Consider the following 15,095-nt stretch of genomic DNA (forward strand, 5'->3'; position numbering starts at 1 on the left):
GTCAGCTCACCTAGCAGGTGCCTCCCAGACAGGGGCTTGTGTGAAATTCTCTGAAGCCTTTATATGTAGCCTTACTACTATTCATGCCTGCCTGCTGGATTCTGAGGAGAAGAGATGTGACTCACATAGATGAGTTTCCCCAGACTCACAGCCCCATGCAGATGAGAAAACCCAGGCTCAAGCCCTTCCCCTCTGTTTGCAGCCTCTGAGAGCCTGCAGGTCCAGTTCTCCGGAGTGCCCTCCAAACCAGAATATAGGAGAAGGCCAGAGAACACACCCCTCCCCTGCCCCAACAACCAGAGTGAGAAAAAAAAATCAGCTTTATAACTGCTAGAGGCTTAACAGACCCATTTAACAGTGGAATAAACTCCAGGAGTTAAGGCTCTCTTTCTTTGGGGTTGCACGCAGCAAAAACAACAAAAACAACTTTTCATTAACAAAGATAGAAAGAAAAAGAGCTCAGAGTGGGGGAAGGAAGTGAGTTAGGCCCTTAGTAACATGCCCAAGGCCTGCTGTAAATGATTTATATGTATTAACTATTGAACCCAGGAAGCTGGGCTCCTGTGTCCACGCTCTTAAACACTCTATTCTGCTGTCTCTAGTGGGATGCTTGTGGAACCCCCATATGCCACCTTTGGGGTGTGTAAGAGTGGCCCATCTCCAGCAAGCAACTCCCTCCAGGGAAAACCCCCACAAGGACAAGGCCTCTCGCTCTTTTTAAGAAACCCAAGAGGCTGCTGAGGTCTGGCTCCGTAAGAGGCTAACGTCCCCACGGTCGTATTGGGCAAACCCGCCGGTATCCCAGGGGCCAACAAGCAACCACATGGGATCCAGGCTGAGCAGCTCTTGCCAGGCCCCAGGGGTCTAACTAGAGTCCTTTGGGGGGGCAGCCAGCCCCAAGGGGCTGTGATCCCCTCTGGGGGTCCCCAGCTCTCCCCCAGCTGCACACATGTGCCCTGTGTGCAGCAGCAAGGAGCTGGCCCTCGGGGCCACGTCTGCAGGGCAAGGAGAGAGCGTGGCTAGCTGGAGACTTTGGAGTCGCAGGCCCCTGTGGGAATCCACTCCACACATTACTAGCTGTGTGATCTCTAGCAGTCCCTTCCGCTCTCTGTGCCTTGGTTCTCCTCCGAGTGCAAGGAGAGGAGGCAGACAGCGCCTTCCAATGACACTTCTGATCTGCATCCTTATTCTCCTCTCACCCTGCTTATCTAGCTCAATCAGTGGCTTGCTAACATGTGCCCTGGCCCCTAAATGTCTGCAAAGCCCGACGGAGCACCTCCTCTTGTCAAGGCAGTATTCAATCCAATCCTGTCCACATGGACTGTGTGCCTCTGGGGAGCAGGTCCCACACTGGGTGCAGGGGGACAAAGATACCAGCTGGAGTCTGGCCCTGACCGCCACTGAGCTCTTGGGACGACTGGGGGATGGGCCACAGGTAACCAGCATCCCTGTGATAAGTTCTTCCTCAGCCCAGAGGAGGGATGGCCCCCTCAGCAGGCAACTGGGAGAGGATGGCACTCTGTCCCCCTGACAGATGGGGACAGAAGTGGGGACGTTCTCTTTATAATCACAGCTAGAAAAGCAGGACCGGAATCCTTGCCTTACCCCAAGCCTGGCTGCTGATCTATTCTAGGCAGATAGAACAGGGTGAAGACGCATAATGTATTTTAGGGACAGTGAGGAGCCTGGTATGGCTGGCTAGAAGCTGGGGTTATTCAGGGTGTGTGGCTAGACAGGGGAAAAGCAGCAATAAGGGGTTTCAAATGTAGGAAAAGGGGGTGCACCATGTCCTGTAGTAAGAGCAGTGACCAAACTGAACGTTTATCGAGTGCTTAATATGTTCAGTGCATTTCACAGATGATCATGTTGACCTCTCACTGCACAGATGTGGAAACTGAGGCTCAAAGCAGGAAAGCGCCTTGCCTGTGGTCCCAGATCCAGGAGGCAGCAGTTTGATTCCGGAGCCTCTGCTTCTAACTGCCCTTCCCCACCTTGGATACCCGGGGAAACTTGGGGGTCACCAGAGCCTTTTAAGGTGGGGGGATTTGGTCTGATGACTTGGCCAGAGTCTGACACCTGGGGAGGGGGGCAGTAGAAGGGGGACGGAGGGTAGCATCTGAGCTGGGTTCACGGTGGGGGTGAAGGCGAAGGCCCTGTCGCTACACATACCTTGACTTCTATCCAGTCTCATCCCCCCAGCGACATTGTCACCTCTGTACGAATGGAACCCAGGTCTTCCACTTGCCGTTTCCCCCATAGCACTTCAGTGATAGATGCAAACGTGTTACACTGAGTTCCACCCTCTGTCCCCCTCTATCCCATGTCCCTCTCTGTGACAGGGGACGTTGTTATTATTAAGTCCTCAAGAAATGTCTGCGTAGGAGAAGGTGACACTGGTCTCCAAAGCAGCAGTGTGCCAGAGATCGCCAACGGGCCCTCAGGAGGGCAAACAGAAGGTTGATTTCCATGGCGTAAATGCTTCCACTGCAGCCGGTTCAGGGTGCCACCATGAGGTCACATGACCTGGAGGAGACGAATACACCCCAGGAGTGGGCTCTTGAGTGCTTCCTGCAAGGAGAGCCTGGACATAGCCTCCTCGGCTGGCCCTGGAGGGGAGGCCGCCCGCTGCCCCTGCAGGTGCCTGGGGTCCAGGGTCCAGCCCTCCTTGGGTGTTTAGGAGTGGGGAGGGATGCAGAGAGGAGGGCAGGAAGGAGGGGGGGGAAGGAGAGTGAAGAAAACCGGAGCGAGAGGCCAGTACAGAGTGGTGGGAACAGGGCCACAGGAGGAAGACGGGAGGAAAAAAAAGTAAGGACAGCAGAGGGAGGGGAGTCAGGGTGCTGTTCCTGAACCGGACGCTGCACTAGGCTCTACTCTGTGATCTCACTGTAGCCTCCAGAGAACCCAAGGAAAGAGGGGGCCTATATTTCAGCAGGAAGAGCTGGTTGGCAGAGCCCGCGGTCTCCAGTGGTTAAGGAGCTCTGACTGGAACGCAGGCTTCCGGACCTGCCTGACTGGCTTCCTCCATTTGGTTTCACTGGATTCACTGTCGGTGACCATCAGTCAGTGTCCTCAGGAGGGCTCAAGGCACCTACTGGGAAGTACCCTGTGCCAGGCACAAGGGGAGCCCACAGCGGAACAGGTCAAGGTTCTCAGCCTCGGGGCCCTCACAGTCCTGTTCCCGGCTGTTCCCGGCTGCGGTTTTCCTCCTACCATTCTTGGCTCCTTGCTTGGTGAGGTGGAATTCTGCGGCATTGCACTCCGGGGGCTTCTTCTGAAAAGACCTCCCCCCCCCGCCCCAGCTCAACCGGTCAGAAAAGATTAATTCAGATCAGGAAATAAGAGTCACATGCTGACCACCTGGCGTTCTTTTACATCACTCCTTGCCTTTTAAGACACACTTGTGAGAAAACCAGGGGGTTAAATAAGCATTCTCTCCTGTGCATGATGTGCTTGAAGGACTCTGAAGGGCATTAGGATAAACGCCCTTAAAAAACTCAGATTTGGGAAAAAAGAAAACACAGTACTGCAGGGACTGGCTGAACTAAGTGATAATCTGTAATAAGTCACACGCAGACGCGCAGCCTAGATGGAGAGCTGACTCCGCTTCACAGAATGGCACTTCTGGGCATTTCCACAGTTCGTTATCGAGCATCCACACCTGGGGCGCTGTTTCCACTCTGCAGGCTCTCTTGCTTCCATTCTAGAGATGAACACACTGAAGCCCCAAAGATAGACTGTCTGGATCAAGATCATACAAAGTCACAATAAGAACCAGCAGGGATCTCAAACTAATGGCTTGCGGGGCCGAACGGGTCCCCTGTAAGTGTTTGGTTCAGCAGTATCAGAATTTTAAAACTTCAGTTTGCAGGGACTGGGGGGAGGGAGCAGTGATGTGTTTCCCAGTTTACTGTAAGTCCCACCATGATAATTATCTCATCCCTGACCTCTTTACTCATTTCTTTGACCTGCCCAGCCTTCACTGGACCTTGAGTTTGCAATCCTAACATACATGGTGCAATCTAGTCACTCCAGAAAGCTCTTCTCCTAAGCGGTAGAAGGACAAAGTTACTCCTTCCCCTTCCCTAGCGGAGATACGCAAAATTCACTGGGATGGGAGCATCAAAAAGGCACATTCAGTATTGTAATTTTATATTTGGGAAACAACAAATCCTATTGTTCTCTTAATACAAGCTCAGTTGGATTTAAAAAAAAAAAAATGTTGAGAGACTCTGCTTTAGAATGTTTTGCGAGAATGAGGAGGGTGTGTATTTTCAGAGTTGATTAAGGGTCAGATTCCTGGGTCTCAAATATTTCCCACAAGAGAAAGCTGATTTTATTTTTAAAAGACTCACATGAATGCTCACTTTGGCCAATGCATCTGTTCTTGATTCATGCACTTAGGTTTCTAAAGGAATCTTTACAGTACAGATCTCCCTTTCTTTGTAAAGTGAAAAATCACATGCAGCAAGAAAAACCTACCCACTTGGGAAAACGGGATTTTTATTGAGCGAGTTTTCCGAAGTCCATGGACAATGAAGGAAGTCATGAATAACTTCTACTGAACAGGTCAAAGGGCTTCAGAGACTGATCTGTCAGCTGTGATAGGGGCAGGCAGAACAGGGTAGTGGTTAAGGACACTGGCCCTGAGGGCAAGAAAATCTGGGTTTTGAGTCTCAGCTCAGATGCTGTGTGACCCAAGTTAGTCACCCAACCTCTCTCAGACAGAGGCGATGGTATCTACTTTTAGCTACTATGAGGATTAAATGAGCTAATATGTAAAGTGGTTAACACAGAACCTGGTACAGAGTAAATGCTTGCTACCTGGAAGATATAATAAATCACTTGATTAGGGCTAGTATTATTTGTTTTGTTTTGTTTTTGATAGCTGTGGGAAAAAGTCCTGGGCAGAATGCCACCGTTATCTTAACCTATAGGCAATCAATAGAAGAGAGCGGTGCAAACCACTGGGAAGTGCTGATCAAATCAAATTCTCAGAGCAAATTGTTCATTAAACACAACTCCTGAAGTGGACATGTGTACCTTTCCTGCAATTAGCACGTTCGTTCCAATCCTGGTTAAATGTCAGCTGTCTTCATTTGTCCACTGAATGAGTCTCCCTGACCCCTCTCCTGCCTGGCCAAGTTGGAGGAGTGGGAATCCAAGGTCTTCGGGCTCATTGCTTCACACCCTGTCACCCAGCCCCAGGATCAGCAGCGAACAAATGACCCTCCCTCTCTGGGTATCCAGAAGCAGGTTGCTTGCTATCCCCGGGGGGGGGGGGGGGGGGGGGGTGGATCTCCTCAGACAGGTTTGCGGAAACAAACAAAATGGTTGCTTGCGTCCAAGTAATCAGGATCCCAGCTCTCACCACTGCTTTTAAAACAGCTAAATGCCTGAATCCAGCACCCTCTTTCTGCTTCCCAAAAGGAGTGGGGTTGTCTGCCAGCTCCATCACATCTTTGCCAGCATGCAAATGATGCACTTTGGGGTTTCTCAGGGTGTTAACCCCATGCTCTCCAATCCCCTATTAGGGGAGTCAATATTTTGCACCAGCTGTGTGAGAGGGAGAAATGACGAGCGTGGGTGAGAGTATTCACTTTCCAAAAGGGTTTACAGCATGGGGTCATTTAGATAGCTGGCAGAGAGAAAAGGCAATTTCCCCCATCGTGGTTTGCACATGGGCTTTTAGGGACAGCGCACTGCAGTGAGGTACATCAATCATGCTTTCCAAATGCAAAATATTTATGTATATTTTTGGTGATGGGGGCTGTTCATTTGTTCTACTGATACCCACTAGCCTGGAACGAAGAGCTCTGTTATTTATCACTTTCACACTCATTTTAGCCAGTTCCACTCTTCCAAATTACAAGCTGATACATGGCTGGGAGCGGGCTCTTCTCCTGGCCTCTCCTCTTTGGTCAATAATTATAGCTACTGTTGATTGAGCTACGCTCACAAGCAGGGTTTGATGCTCTAACTCCCTTACCTTATTTGGTCTGAGAACAATCCTATGAGCTCAGTCCGTTATTTTGTCTCCGTTTTTGCAGATGAGGACACGGGGACTCAGAGAGGTACGGTGACTTGTCCAGGGTCACGCAGCTAGGAAGCGGCAGGGCGGGGTTTGACTTTGGCTCCAAAGCTGATAGGGGTAGCCACCTTGCCATACTGTTTACCCATTCCTCTTGGGCTGGGATTGTCACCCCTGGCCCATCAGGATCTCTGTGAGCACTCTCTTCAGCAGTCTTCAGAGGGGTTGAGGTGCCCAGAGGGCAGGGTTCAGAGTGGGGTCCATTCTGGTTCCCTGTCCCACCAACCTGTCCGCCCCCTCTGGGTGCCCTCTCCAGGCACTCTCTGGGGCCTAGACTTCCGGCACCAGCCTGAGATTTAAATCCCAGCTCCACCTCTCCCCTGGCTGTGTGATTGGGTGAAGAGTCACTTCACCTCTCCTGGCCCTACTTCGTGCCTCCACGAAGGGGAGGTAATTACCCCTCTGTGCGAGGTTGTGGGAGCGATGGAACTAGGCAAGGCGAGTGTCCCCACAGCTATCCCCACCTACTCAGCCCAAGCCTCCTTCTTGGGGAGCTCAAACCCCAGACACCGTCCCCTCTGCACTCTTGCTCACTCACTCTAGCAGGTCCCGAATCAGCATTCAACACACATCACTCTGCCTGTGCAACGCCATTATCTCCCGAGGACACAGGCTCCGTTGTCACGGCAACCAGAGTCCTTCCACCAACTCTATTTAATAATTTCTCAACAGTGGAGCTGGGCTGGCTTGGGGAAGGGGAAAGAGCACTGGGTTAGGGGTTAGAAGTTCTGGGTCCTAGCACCTGCGGCCCTAGGGGTCCTCCTCTCTGGGCCTCAGTTTACCCATCTGTAATGCAAGGGTGTCGGAAATGGGTGGGTTTTGTGACTTTCTCTGGCCTAGAAAAACCTAAGAAACAACTTTCCAGGTCCGGGAAGCAGGAGGCAGGGGTCTGGAGCTACTGGAGATCAGACAGAGGTCTGAATGACATCTTGAGTCCACAGGAAAGAACCAGAAGCTACCTTTGGTGACCGAAGTCTCTCCTTCTGCTGAACTGCCCACCAAAATGTCACTTTTAGGATGCTTATGCAATCTCTGTGACCCTGTGGGTTCAGAGCTGGGGATGCTTAAAAGACACAAGTTTGCCTGCAGCTATCATAGCCCCGACTCTCCCCATTTTACAGATGTGTAAACTGAAGTTCAGAGGGCAAAAATGTTGTCCATGGTCACCCCGCAGGTGGCAAGTCCAGCTGTCCAGGAAGGCTAGGTTGGTGTGCCTAGAGAAGAGAGCCAGTCCGCCTGCCTGTTGGGCCTCATTCAGCACACAGCTGATCGTGCTCTGGCCCCCACACGTGTGGCCTCTGGCTCTCACTGAAGAAGCCTTGTAGACAACAGAAAGCAAGAGGTAAGTACGTACTACATGTCCCACTATGCTGGGCCCCAGAGACTCCCGAAGACATGGCATTTCTATTTACAGGGAACATACACTTTGACTGTGAGTAGCTCGTCAAAGGCCAGAAACAATACCTGATTTGTCTCCACAACCCAACTAGGACCTGGCATACAGAAGGCGCTCAAAATTTTATCTGGCCCAGTTGTCTGCCCACATCTGCCCCTGAAGGCAACTCATCCAGGCCCCCAGAGGCCTCTGCAAAAATGTCCCAGAGCAGCCACCGACATCCCCGGCTCCAAGGAGCCACTGTGGACCCCACGCTGGGGAGGGGGACCCGTGTAGACAAGCTTTGTGGCTCCTGTCTGGCCCCACAGTTGGGGAGGGGGCCGTTCTGCCTTGGCCCAGGTCCATGGCACCGCTTTTAGGCATGGCCACTGCCAGCCCAGCGGCACTATTAAACTCCTCCGGGGTTGGCATTTTCATTTAATACCCGCGGCATAATTAACAGTGCTGCATCTGCTCTGTCATTAGTGGCATTCACTGCCATTTGGAGAAAGGGCTCTTATCTTCCCCAGTCATTAGTCTCAGGAGGCTATTATGGGGGAAATGGAGGAGGAAGCGGGGTGTGCAGCCACCCTTCCCCTGCCTGGAGAGCTGGCGCCGGGCTTGGGGAGCAGCCCATGGTCCAGTCCAGTCCAAACCTCTTGGCTTTATGGGCTGAGAAAGCAAAGTCCAGAGAGGGGAAGGACCCTACCCTTTGTCCCCTGCAGGCTTGAGGCCTGCCCGGACTGCAAGCCCAAGCCTCAGCGATCCAGCAGACCCAGATCTGAGTCGCAACTCTGCAGCGTGTCAGCAAAGCGAGCCTGGGCAACCACGTGAGCTCCCTGGGCCTCAGTTTCCTTACTGAGGATCCTAGAACACTGCTTGTCAATTGCTCAGCTCAGTGCCTGGATCACAGTCAGAGTTCAAAATCAGGGCTTGTCGGTATCTGATCATTTGCTACCAACCTGTTAAAAATGTATACATTGCAACTCCATCTTCACATAATACTCTTCAGTATGATAACTTCTTCCCTGTTCCCAAAACGACTTTAAAAAACAAAAATCATGGGTGAGACCTCGATCCCAAGCTCCGAAAACATCTGACATGGGAGCAAAGGGGCAAAGGGGTTCACGCAGCAGGGGAGCTGGACCTCAGAATCAAGGGCACAGAAGCCTTTGGCTTTGGTTGCTTGTTTAATATAGCTTACACTCTGCCTCAGTGAGTCAGAGCCCCTGTCTCTTCTACTATGACCTCCACTCAGGTGCTTTCCAGAGGCAGTGGGCAACAGGAAAAGGTACATGGGGGTCGGCATCAGCAAGGCTTGGGTTGAAACTCTGCTGTGCAAAGCAGGGTAAGTGACTCCACCTCCTTCAGCTTCCAGGTCCTCCTCTGACTGATGGGGACAGTAGCACCTACCCCCCCCCCCCCATCCCTAGCATCCTTCTCACAAACCTCAGATGGCCCAGGACTGGTGCCCAGGGGGCACTCCATACTCAGTGGTTGGGGACTGGCTGGCCACCAGCAAGAGGACGAGTCAAACTGTCAGGTGTCCCTGCCCCCTCCCCAACCCCAGAAGGAAGCTCCCAGAACTTGTGATTTTTCATAATCTCCAGGGTATAAGGTAATGGCCAGAATGAGTGATGGACTCCCTCCCCTTTCCTACCCTCTTGGCTGGGAACGACTCAGAACCACCCAGTCTGCTCCTCCAGTAGGTCCCAGACAACCCAAGGCGCACCTATGAATACTTCCCCACACGCTTCCTGGTTACCAAGGCCCTGAGATCCTTCTAGACAACTTCATGGGGCTCCTGGTTTATTTGTTTCCACCCAAATCCATCTAGAGAAGCATGCTTATGTTCATGCGGGTGTCTGAGAGTAATCAATCATTCCCTCTTCCCCAGCACCACCCCCCCCCCCAAATCGGGCCACCCCGGGGGGCCCCCTAGCCAAATGGGCATACGTCAGACTTCACAAACTCTGGGCATAACTGAGCACATGTTAGCTTCTGGCCAGAGCTCAGAACTGGAACTAAGGCTTAAACGCTGCCAGAGCCCTGTTCTCCCAAACTGCATGGTGATGCCTTCCCACACTATCCTGCAATCAGTCCCCTCTGCTTGGTGTTCTGTCTGTTGCAGATTGGGCTTGCCTGGACTTCTTCTCAAGGGGCAACCTGGTGAATTTGAACTTGGGTTTAGTAGAGGTGAATACCACCAGCTGGGAATCCAGAGGTCAGGGATCAGTGTGTTCAGGGCTTGCTGAGCCTCAGTTTCCCCATCCAAAGGACAGAGACAATAATGGTAATAATAATAATATCTTCACATGGATCTCCTAGGGCTGTTGCAAACTTCAGCGGAAAAAGCACTCGGACTATCAAATTCTACCTATTAAGCGTGTGTGTACTCACATGTGTACAAAGAGACCTCATTGGAGTCAAGGTCATTCTGACTTGGGCTTTACGAGAAAACAAGCTTTAAAAAAATGTCTCTTTTTGTTCGACAGAGGATTCTTCTCCGGGATATCAAGGACCATATTTTCTTCCTCTGGAATACTTCATACAGGATCAAAAGGCAGAACAGCTTCAAGAACATTTTTCTGCAACTGCAAAGTACTCTTCTGATGACCCAGCGTACGATCAGCAGTCAGTTCCAGCAAACTGCAATACCGACACCAAATGTTCACCTCCCGTGGCTGCTGCCCTCTCCATGTACACAACCTCCTTACCAAACAATAAGGCCATGAAAACAACCTGCTGTCAGTGTCTTTCGGGGCGTCTTTGACCTTGAATGTCCCTCTGGCCAGGGCTCAGTCGTCTTGGGAGCTGGCATGCAATGCTGATCCTGCAGACACCATGCAGCTGACAGGTGGGCAGAGTGCTGCAGGTTACCGTCCGAGGCGGCCACTAACTCCTGCATTCTCCGGCCTGTTCTACATGCCAGGATCCCATGCGGCCCCATCCAAGAGGGTCCCAGGTACCCTAATGTGGCCCGTTCCACCTGGCTGCACACCCTGGGCTTTCAGGGAGCCACAGCCAATCCCTCTGCAAGACCTGGCCTCCTTGTAATTTCCAATTTGTGACAAATGTAAAAATAGAAGGCCATTCGATGCAGGCAGCTCGCATCAAATTGGATGCCGCTTTCGTGTCATGTCAGATCACGGTAAACGGAGCTGATGACTTCGTCGGCCACTCTCAATGGCTTCCAGAGCAGTGAGAGGGTGCTGACAAACTGGGAGATACCTAAGAGTTAGCAAAAGGTGGCTGGGTGCACAACACTCAAAACAGCTTTAAATGAATTTGAACTCTAGGTCAGAAATCTGCTGTAAGAAGTAGGGCACTTGCGTCCGACTTCGGCTCAGGTCACGATCTTGCGGTCTGTGAGTTCGAGCCCTGTGTCAGGCTCTGTGCTGACAGCTCAGAGCCTGGAGCCTGCTTCCGATTCTGTGTCTCCCTCTCTCTCTGCCCCTCCCCTGTTCATGCTCTGTCTCTCAATGATAAATAAATGTAAAAAAAAAAAAAAAAAGAAGTATTTAAGAAGCAGGGCACTTGAGTGCGAATCCCAGTTCTGCACCTTAGCAGCTCAGGGACCTTGGGCACAAACTCCTCTCTCCATGCCTCGGCTTCCCCTAAAGAACACCACCGACCCCCACCCCCACTCCCCCAGCTGCAGCAAAGCTCAAAGCTCAATCCTTGGAAAACAAAGCAGGGAAGTGCTTTCTAACTGTGCAGCTCCTTAAATGGGGAGTGTGGTCCTTGCCAAGCGAACCACCCTGGGGGGAGGATGGGGGGGGGGGTGGCTCTTCCGTGGCAGGAATGTCAGCACAGTACGGCAGAGCTTGGGCTCCAGGGTCACCTACTAGCCTAGCAATCCCACAGCAAGGGCCCTCAGCTCTCTTCTTCTCAGTTTCCTCATCTGCAAAGGGACAATTCCGTGTACCCCACAGGGTTTTGTGAAAATTAAATGCAATCGTGTAAGTAAAGCACACAGCACGTTCCCTGGCAGATCATCGACTTGCAATAACTGTTACTTATTATTGTTATTGATGACATTACCATTGGAACAACATTTAGTGCGTTGTTTTGCTTTGTTTTCTGTTCGTGACTGAATCCAAGTCTGTGCTGAAATATCACAGCTTGTGTTCGCGCCTATCGTCTCTGCCAGGCAGCCCTTATCCCCGCTATTAGCTAGGCTTCCCACTAACTCTCACTCCCCTTCCCCCTGGCTCTGAGGTCTGCAGGTGAGCTCCGAGCAGAGATGCTGGATGTTCACAAAGCTCACAGAGGCACATTGCCTGAGAAGCCCTATTTTGGGGTCTATCTCTGTCCTCCCAGCCGTTTGCCCCTCTCTGCCCCCCTCCACACTCTCTCCCTCCACCTCCCAGCAACCTTCAGAGAATGGGGCAAAAAGGTGACAGAAAGAAGCACAGTGCTGGGCCCATTTGAGGAGCTGGTGCCAAGGAATGCGATGGAGCAGCGGCCCGGCTGGCGTTCTCCTGTTCTCCTCGCTCAGAGGGGCCCTGCTGCTCTTTGCAATTGGAGTCAATTCAAGGTTGTTTTCATCACGGCAGGGACTGTGCTCTGTCCACTGTTCTCTGGGCACAGAGAAGCTCAGGGGACTCTGCACAGGGAAATTGAAGGGGCAGTTCCGATGCGGGATAAACAGGCCAGCTGACACTCACATCTCCGTTTCCTTTCGGGGAACAAGGCGATTGAGGGGCTCTAATTGGGTTTGGCATTGTAGGTGCAGCTGAGGGACAAGGCTGCTGGGGTGGAAGCTGGGTACACCTGGGGCCAGGTGACAGGGAAGGGCTCGGGCATCCCATCTGCTCCCATGGACGAAGGGGATGGACTTGGGATGCAGGGGGCTAGAGGTGGCGGGCAAGGCTCACTGGTTGGCACTGGGCCTGTCATGCATATGCAGGCTAAGGGAGGAGGGAAAAAGACGTCTCTGAATTCCAGGTGGCTTGGGACATCTCTTTCTCAGCGGCCGAGCTCACAGCCAAGCCTAGGAACAGTGTCTTTATGTGATGGCCAGAAGCCACCTGACATTTGTGTTTTATTTAAGCTCTTAGCATATGCTGGGAAGGTAGAGAAGCAGCCACTGCTCAGACAGCAGACCCAGAGGCCTCACCGTCAATCATTAAATCCTCACCATTACCCTTCCACCTCACTCTATAGAGGTGATAACTGAGGCCCAGAGACCCAGCCGTGGAGCAAACTGTTGGCCAGGAAATCAGAGGAGCAGGGTTCAAATCCCTGCCCTGCCTCTTCCTAGCTGGGTGACCTTGGGCAAGTCAGTTCCCTTCTCTGTACTGCAGTTTCCTTACCTCTGCAGTGGGGATTAGAATACTACCTGCTGCACAAGGTTATTAGAGGCCTTATGAGCCGGGCACGCTGGAAGCTTTCAGTACTCCATTCTTTGCTTCCAGTGGGGATGAGAACTTACCCAAGGTCACCTGGCCAGATAATGGCAGCACCCTAGCTTAAGGCCAACTCAGGGCTGGTTCTGGTCTCAGAGTCCATGTTTCATAGCCTCCCTGGCTCCATGACACAGACAGATATCACAGGTCGGTCCACGCCGGGCCCATCATTGCCTTCCATCCATGCAGGCTTTATTCTAAGACACTTGCCGAGTGCCTGCTATGAAGCTGGACCAGGCGTAAACAAATTACAACGTTTGGAGTTCCTGATCTCTAGGCATGTGAAATCTGGGAGACAGAGCAATTGTGCTTCTTTTAGCTCTGATGGACTTGCTCTTTCCTCCGTCTTTACCCTCTGAGGTGCTTCCTCCTGGGCCTCCAGATGCCCCTCTCAGCTCTTGGGTGGGCCACTTCTCACCAAATCTCCAGGCTCTGGAAGGGCTGCACACAAGAGAGATGGTCCCTGCTTTCTCTCCACAGCAGCTGCCTCTCTCCTGTTGTGGTTCTTAGGAATCGCCCCACTCTCCAGATGCTCTGCCAGACAAGCCCGGCTGTGTGCCCCTGCCTGGGACTCACTGTTTGTCCTCCAAGCCCTGGCCACTGAGCCAGCCCTTGGCTGGAGAGAGAGAGAGCGCTTTCTTTGTTTGCTGCTTGCCTGACAATTTATTTCTGAGACTCAAGAGAGGCTCAGCCATTTTGCCCTGGATGCTCTGGGGGAAAGTCCCTCCCACTCCTCCAAGGACTTGCACCTCTAAGGGCAATGTCTCCTCTTCCTCCTTTGCCTGGGGGGAGGGTCTGAGACCCCTCCAACCAGAACCAGAGCAGAGGCTGGGTCAACCCTTCCCTGAGAGAGTGCTCCAGAGAGAGAGAGAGAGAGAGAGAGAGAGAGAAAGAGAGACAGACAGAGGGTGCAAGTTGCCTGTAGTTCCCACTGATCTCCTTTGTTCTGGAATTTGGGAGTTGGGCAGGCTTTTCAGACTCCCTTATGTATACATTTTCCCCAAAGTTCCCAAAGAGAGAGAAAAATCTGAACAATATCCAGCACCCAACACCCCCTCTCACCAACCACCTCCTCTCTTGCCAAAAACCCACTTTGTGTGTCACAGAAAAATGAAGGTCGACTCCAAAGTCCATGGATTTTGGGGTTGTCACCAAAGCTCAGGGGCCATTTTGCTCAGCGCTTTCCCCCTCCACCCCAGTTCATGGGGGATGAGGTTGGGGTTTCTGGGAGAGGGAGCGAGTGCTCCAGACCCATATCAGGAAGAAGAAACAGGGCTGTATCATTTGGCTTTTTAAAACCCAATTTTCTCCTTGGGGTCCATGTCTATTTTGCAAAAAGATTAGCTAAGAGCCTTAGTAGTGAGCTGCCTGGTCTAAGTTCCTCATCTGAAGACCAAGCCAAGCTAGAACAGGGCATCTGTGGGCACCACCCGTGGGGATGGTGGGCACAAAGGGACGAAGCATGGAGACCCTATGGCCATTGCCCTGGGGTAACCGTGGCAGGCAGTTTCCCTTTACCCATCCCCAGAGAATAAATGAGGGATACAAGAAGGTGAAAACAGTTTCCGCGGCGACATGCGGACACTGTCTTCCAGCCCTCTGGGGGACTCCCCTCACCCTACATTGCTCGGAGGAAAGGAGTGGAGAGCGCGGCGCGAGCTCCTGTGCGCTCGGCCCAGGCTGTAGTATGCTTTTTAGCCAACATCTCTTGAGAGCTTGAACTGCCCCAGGATGGGACGGAGGTGCCCCATGCCCAAGTCGCTCGCCCAGAGCCCTTGGAGAATAAATAAGGCGCACGGCTCTACCTCGGCGCAGCTGACCCCGACACGGAAAAGTGGCGCACTGCCCCCCAAACGCTCTTCGTATTATTCACTCCCGGAGTCCCGCCGTCCCCTAGGGAATGAACGCGGCGCTTCGACGGCTCGAACAGAATCCAGCGCCAGTTAGGGGATCCAAGGGGCCCCACGACCGGGAAGGGGCACGAGACTCTCGCGCCCCTCGCGCCCCTCGCGCGAGTTCCCCTGCCCCCGCGCGTCCCAGAGGCATGGCCCGGGCTCACGTCGGCGGTCGGAGCGGCGTCCCGGGCTCCTCCGCGCGGCCCTGAGGTGAGGCGAGGCGCCGGGGTTGGCATTTGGGTGTCGGCCCCCACCCCGCCCAGCCCGACCTGCCCGGGCCGTCCGGGGCTCTGTGCCCCGCGCCCCGACGCCGGCCGCCCGTTCCT

This window comes from Herpailurus yagouaroundi, unplaced genomic scaffold (assembly GCF_014898765.1).
Source record: "Herpailurus yagouaroundi ecotype Mexico unplaced genomic scaffold, PumYag 183, whole genome shotgun sequence".
Taxonomy (NCBI): Eukaryota; Metazoa; Chordata; class Mammalia; order Carnivora; family Felidae; genus Herpailurus; species Herpailurus yagouaroundi.